Genomic DNA, 7547 nt, shown 5'->3' with positions numbered 1-7547 from the left:
ATCGTTTTCATCCCTGATATAACTTGAGAGAATCGAAATCTTGACTTCAAGGGTTAAATTGGAAACAGTGTTATAATGCTGCTACTAGTTACAGAAAAACATTTCAAAATGATAGAAAGTAATTAGCAAATGTGTTTATTATCTCAGGTGGAAAGTACATAGGATGGGCTCAGGCATGGCAGGCACAGCAGGGTTCTGGTTCTGCCAAATGGCTTCTACAGTTTCAGGTTATACATTGCTCAGAGGAAGAAGAGGAACATTCTTCTCCTGTCCCTTTCTTGAAAGTGAAGAAACCTATTTCAGAAGCTTCCCAGCAGACTTCCCCTTTAGTTTCATTGGCCAGAACTAGATTATGTATCCATTACAAGCGCAATCAGAAGCAAGGAGAATAGGATCACCATAAATGGCTTACAAAAACCATTCACACCCAGGTCCTACGGTCATGGCAGATATCTCTGGAGTCTGGTGCCTTGCCAAGGGGCCCTACTTTGGAGTCTGTGCTCCCCAATGTGACAGAGTTAGGCTCAGTTGTGACTTCTCTACACATGCCTCTCTGTCCCTTCTATTTGAACCTATAATTGGTGCTGGAGTTGGTAGGTATATATCCAAGAGACTTGAATATTTGGACTGTCCATGTGCCAGGTGGGCTCTGAGCCTCAGCGGAGTTGCAACACCTACTCTCCAGTTCATTGGACTCACCCAGGACAACTAACAAGGAAGTAAGGATGGACAACGACCATACCAAGGAACTGAGAGAGTCTCTGCAAGCAAGAGAGTCCCATCCGGGAAGCAGACTTGGCCCAGTAGATAGGGCGTTCGCCTACCACATGGGAGGTCCGCGGTTCAAACCCTGGGCCTCCTTGACCCGTGTGGAGCTGGCCCATGCGTAGTGCTGATGCATGCAGAGTGCCCTGCCATGCAGGGGTGTTCCCCGTGTAGGGGAGCCCCATGCGCAAGGAGTGCACCCCATAAGGAGAGCCGCCCAGCGCGAAAGAAAGTGCAGCCTGCCCAAGAATGGCACTGCACAGACAGAGAGCTGAAGCAGCAAGATGAAGCAACTAAAAGATACATAGATTCCCATGCCACTGACAACAACAGAAGTGGACAAAAACAAGAACACACACAGCAAATGGACACAGAGAACAGATAACTGGGGTGGGGGGGAGGGGGGAAAGGGGAGAGAAATTTAAAAAATAATAATAATAAATCTTTAAAAAAAAGAGAGTCCCATCCATCAAAGACCCCTCTCAATTAGAGGTGATTGGGCATCACCATCCCAGAATCCTCAGAGTTGGGGAATAAAGTATGGAATAGAGTGGACTTACTGGTATTCTACTGTAGACTTACTAGGATTCTAGCAATGAAAGAAATTATATCTTTGATGTGGAGACAGTGGCCACTGGAGATGCCAAAGGCAGGGAGAGAGAAAAAAAGGTGTAATATGGGAGCATTTATGGGACTTGGAATTGTACTGAATGTTATTGCAATGACAGACACAGGCCATTATATATTCTGCTTTAACCTACCGAATGGACTGGAAGAGAGTGTAAACTACAATGTAAACTCTAATCCATGCTTAGTGACAATGCTCCAAATATGTTCATCAATTGCAATGCATATACCACAGTAATGAAAGAAGTTCTTAATGTAGGGTTGGGTGGGAGGTGTGGGGAGTGGGGCATATAGGAATCCCTTATATTTTTCCATTTAATATTTTGTGCAGTCTAAGTATCTTTTTTTAAAAACATAGCAAAGTGGATGTGGCTCAAGTGATAGAGCTTCCGCCTACCACATGGGAGGACCTGGGTTTGATCTCTGGGGCCTCCTGGTGAAAAAGAAGAGAAAGCATGCCCATGTGGCAAGCCAGTGCCCCATGCAAGTGAATCACGCATCAAAAGAGAGACAAGGGGAGAGTCAAGGTGCAGCGCAGCAGAAACCAGTAACTGAGGTGGCGTAATTGACAGGAAAACTCTTTCACCATTAGAGGTCTCCAGGATCGAATCCCAGAGAATCCTAGAGGAGAGAAAATGGGAAGACAATACAGACAGCAAAACAAACAAAAAAACCCAGCAGGGCAGGAGGAGGGAAAGGGAGAAAAATAAATAAATCTTTAAAAAAATGAAAAATAAAAAATATATTTAAAAAAACATTCATATCAATCTGGATCTACCTCTATTACTAGAGACGGGATCACCTTTCCCTGAGTCACATAGCTGAGGGATAGAACCACTACTTAATTTACAATTGTGCAAACTGTGCATTGCACAATTCAAGGGGGCCCATCACATTCATAGTAGTGTCAGGTTATTATGACAAACTCCAGCAGATGGCAGTAAAGTGCTTAGAGAAAGGGTGTCTTTTTCTGACAGTCACTGCAAGCAAACAAGGTAGGCAGCTAAAAAAAAAAAGATTCTGATAGAAGATGATGGGTGAAGGTGAGAAAAGGGACTACCTATATAATGAGAGCTATGCTACAGAAAATAAATAATCTGGAGCACAGGTGCAGAATGGTTTTACAAATGAAAGAGCTGGAAAAAGAGACTGGAATTAACTAGGCGGTAACCCTGGAACCAGAATGGACATTTAGAACAACTACAGGAATACCAGAGGAAGTGAGAGTATGCAAGGGAAGTTCAGCTTTTGTAAGTGAAAGTACAAACCAGTGATCAGCTCCCGTATTTCAGCCCCATCTCGGCAGTTGCAGAAATGGCTGTAGCAATGAGGCCTGGATTCCTGGCTGAGGCCATGGCTGGCAGAGGAAACCACCTCCTCTAAAAGTTGGGGTTGAGAGTTAAGTTGGGCCTGGGGGAGCCCTGAGGACCAGAGAAGCTGACCTCAGTTTCAGCCCTCTGGGTAGGACGGCTTTCAGCCCTCCACCAGCACCCACCTGGACCTAACAAGCTAGTGCACCTTCTTTTGCAGTTTTTTGCTTTGTTTTGTTTTGTTTTCCTTCTGTGTGTGAGCCTTTCCTGATCAAGCAGATCCCTGAGGGCACAGCATAAGCCCAAGCTTTGATTTTAGCCCTCAACTCAGCAACTTTGGGCTCATACCAGTATCTACCAAGACTTAAGGACCCAGTGCACTTTTTCATTGGTTGGATTTCCTCTTTATCTTTCTCGTATTGTTTAGTCTGGCAGATCCCTGAGGGCCCAGCGCAGATGTTAGCCTCAGTTTCTTTCAGAAGCAGCATCTTTTGGTCTTACACCAATATCTACAGGGACATAAAGAACGAGTGTGCCTCTTTTTATTTTTGTTTTTTGGTTGGTTGGTTTTTTCCTTTCTCTATTTTAATTTCTGGGTCTGGTGGTTCCCTGAAGGATAAGCAGAGATGCTAGCCTAGGTTTGAGACTTAAAAGCAGCAGCTTCTGCCTTCCCACCAGCTCGTAACAAGGGACTTGGAAAGGCAATGCACTTTTTAATTTTTTCCTTTTTGTTTGTGTGGGTGTTCTGTTTTTTCTTTTTTCCTCTCCTCTCTTTCCTTCATTTCCCCCTTTTCTTTCTTTCTTTTTATGGACTGAAGAGTAGGAGAACTAGATTTCCAAAGTGACCACAACATAAAACTCAGCATGTCCAGTTCACAAAAAAAGTTTAAAAACATGTAAGGGGGAAGTAGATGTGGCTCAACCAGTTGGGCACCTGCCTACCACATAGAAGGTCAGGTTCAGATCCCAGTGCCTCCTAAAGACAAATGAGCAGGTGCTGTCTCCACTGCAATGAGCAGATGCCACAAACCTGCAGGTGCTGCAGCCCACAGTGGATGGGGCTGAGGCCACCGGGCACTCACCTCTCATTTGGGAGGTCCCCAGTTTGGTTCCCGGTGCCTCCTGGAGAAGGCAGGCAAACAATGAACCATCCAGGAAAGAGGGGGATAAATAAAGAAAAATAAATAAATCTTTAGAACAAAAAAACAAAAACCTGTAAGGAGATAAGAATTTAATGGAAAATATTCCAGAGGAAGGCACAGTTTCCGGAATTACTAACCAAAGATCTTAGAACAATTTTCATAAATAGAATCAATGAACTAAAAGAAAATGTGGACAAAGAACTAAAGGAAATCAGGAAACAACATATAAACAAAATAAGAACTTCAATAATGAGACAGAAAGTATAAAGAAGAACCAAACGGAAATTCTGGAACTCACAAGTATATTAATTGAAGTGAAATATTCCATAGAGGGGTTCAAGAGGCTATAGAGGATGCACAAGAAAGGATCAGTGAACTGAAAGACAAAAAACCTGAAAGGTCTAGGTACAGGAGCAGAAATAAAAAAAAGAATATATAATTAAAAAACAACAACACAGAGTCTAAGAAACCAGAAGGACACCATCAAACATGTCAATATACATATCACAGAAGTCCCTGACAGAGAAGAAAGAAGGGGCCATAAAAAAATATGAAGAAATAATGGTCGAAAATTCCCTAAATCTTATGAACAATAAGAATATACAAATCCAAAATACTCAATGAATGCCAAACAGGATGAACCCAAACAAATCTATACTGAGACACATTATGAACAAACTGTCCAATGCCAAGGACAAAGACTGAACCTTAAAAACAGCGAGAGAAGTGACATGTCATAAATAAGGAATACTTAACAAGATTAACAACTGATTTCTAAATAGAAACCATGGAGGTCACAGGCAATGGGAGGACATATTTAAAGTGCTGAAAGAAAACAAACAAAAGAGAACCTGTTACCCAATAATAATAAACCCAGCAAAGCTGTCCTTCAAAAGTGAGAGAGAAATTAATTAATCAATTTCTAGACCAACAAAAACTAAAGTAATTCATTACCACTAGACCTGCCTTACAGGAAGTGCCAAAGGGAGTCAGTCCTCTATGTTGAAATGAGGGATACTACACAGTATCTTAATGCTGGAAAAAATAAAGATCTCCAGTGTAAGTAATAACATGGGTAACTATAAAAAACAGTATTATTTCCTTTTTCATTTGCGATGCTGTTTTTTACTTCTTATAAGGCTTAGAATTCAAACGCAAAAAAAACAAGCATAAATCTTTGTTACTGGGCACATAATGCATAAAGATGTCATTTGTGACAAGAACAATATAAAAGGATAGGATGGAGGGATATAGATATTGTGTATGTGTAGGCTATTGAAGTTGGAATCAACATAAACTAAACTGTAATAGGTTAGTATGCTAAATGTAATTCTCAAGGTAACATTAAAGAAAATACCTAAAAAGTCTACACAAAAGGAAAGGATAAGTGATTCAAAATGCCTCTTTATAAAAGATCATATGAACAAAATGACATTAATGGAGGAGAGACCAAAAAAAGGTATAAGAAGACAACAATTAACAAAATGGCAAGTGTAAATACTGCTTTATCAATAATTGCCTTTAATGTAAATGGATAAAACTCTCCAATCGAAAGGCAGAGAGTGGCAGAATGGATAAAAAAACTTGTCCTAGCTATATGCTGTTTTTAGGAGATTCATCTTATTTATAGATCCACAGATACAAATAGGTTGAAAGTGAAAGGATGGGAAAAAAAATATTTCATGCAAGTAGTAATCCAAAGAGGCTCTCTTTCCCTGTCACCCAAAATGCTGAAAGGAAAGAAAGTCAAGGGGAAAAAAGTTGGCCCCAGCTCTTGCCACAGTGAAAAAGCAGGAGGCCAAGAAGGTGGTAAACGCCCTGTTTGAGAAATGACACAAGAATTCTGGTATCAGACAGAACATCCAACCCCAAAGGAACCTTATCCGCTTTGTCAAATGGCCCTGCTACATCTGGCTGCAGCAGCAAAGGGCCATTCCTACAAGTGGCTGAAAGTGGCCCCACCATCAACCACTTCACCTAGGCCTTGCACTGCCAAACAGCTACTCAGCTGCTTAACCTGTCACACAAGTACAGACCAGAGACAAAGCAAGAGAAGAAGCAGAGGCTGTTGGTTTGGGCCGAGAAAAAAGTTGCCAGTAAAAGGGATATCTCACTAAGAAGCCACCTGTCCAAGCAGGGGTGAACACTGTCACCACCTTGGTGAAAAAGAAGAGGGCTCAATAAGATTGCACAAGAAAAGACAAATTTTCCTTATGATATAGATGTAAAAATCCTTAACAAAATATTAGCAAACTAAATCCAATGGCATATTAAAAGATTATACATTAGGACCAAGTGAGATTTATCCCAGAAATGCAAGAGTGGTTCAACTTATGAAAATCAATGTAATACACTACATAAAAAGAATGAAGGGAAAAAAACCACGATTACCTTGACTGACGCTGAAAAGGCATTCAACAAAATTCAGCACCATTTCTTGACTAAAAAAACACTCAGAAAAGTAGGAATAGAAGGGAACTTTCTCAACATGATAAAAGTCATTTATAAAAACCACACAGCTAACATCATACTCAATGGTGAAAGACTGAACACTTTCCCACTCAGGTCAGGAATATGATAAAAAACGAACACTTTCACCACTGCTCTTCAATATTGTACTAGAAGTTCTTGCCAGAGCAATTAGGCAAGAAAAAGAAAGAAAAGGTATCCAAATTGGAAAAGAAGAAGTAAAATGATCTCATTTGCAGGTGACATGATCTTATATATAGAAAATCCACAAGAATCCACAAGGAACTTATTAGAGCTAATAAATGAATACAATAAAGTTACAGGATATAAGATCAATATGCAAAAAAACAACTGTGTTCCTATACACTAGCCATGAACAATCAAAGAAATTAAAAAGCACCTAAAAGAATAAAACATCTAGGAAAAATAAAACTAAGGATACAAAAGATTTGTTTACTGAAAACTACAAAACACTCCTGAAAGAAATTAAGGAAGACTTAAATAAATGACAAGCCTGCCCATGATCATGGATTGGAAGAATTAACACCATTAATATGTCAATATTATCCAAAGCAACATACAAATCCAATGCAATCTCTATTAAATTCCAGCAGCCTTTTTTGCAGAAATGGAAAAACTGATCCTAAGTTTATATGAAACTGTAAGGGGCCCCCAATAGCCAAAACAATCTTGAAAAAGAATAGCATTAGAGGAGTCACACTTCCCAATTTCAAACTGTATCACAAAACAGTATGGTAATGGCACAAAGACAGACAAATAGATCAGTGAAACAGAACTAAAAGTCCAGAAATAGACTCATACATATATGACCAGTTGATTTTTTTTTTTCAGGAGATACCAGGGATTGAACCCAGGACCTTGTACATGGGAAGAAGATGCCAACCACTTGAGCTACATCCGCTTCCCAATGAGAGATGGTTTTTTTGTTTATTTGTTTCTAGGAAGTACCAGGGATCAAACCTGGGACCTTGTACATGGGAAGCAGGTGCTCAACCACTTGAGCCAAATCTACTCCCTACCAACTAATTTGTGGCCTTGACAAGGGTGCTAAGTACATACAGTGGGGAAGTGTAGTCTCTTCAACAAAAAGTGGAAAACTGTATCTTCACATGCAGAAGAAGGGAGTTTGACCTCTACTTCACACTGTACACAAAAACCAAAAAAACTCAAAATGAATCAAGAACCTAAATACAAGAGCTAAAACTATAAAACT

This window comes from Dasypus novemcinctus, chromosome 8, assembly GCF_030445035.2.
Source record: "Dasypus novemcinctus isolate mDasNov1 chromosome 8, mDasNov1.1.hap2, whole genome shotgun sequence".
In the NCBI taxonomy this organism is placed as follows: Eukaryota; Metazoa; Chordata; class Mammalia; order Cingulata; family Dasypodidae; genus Dasypus; species Dasypus novemcinctus.
This window is presented reverse-complemented; position numbering follows the sequence as displayed.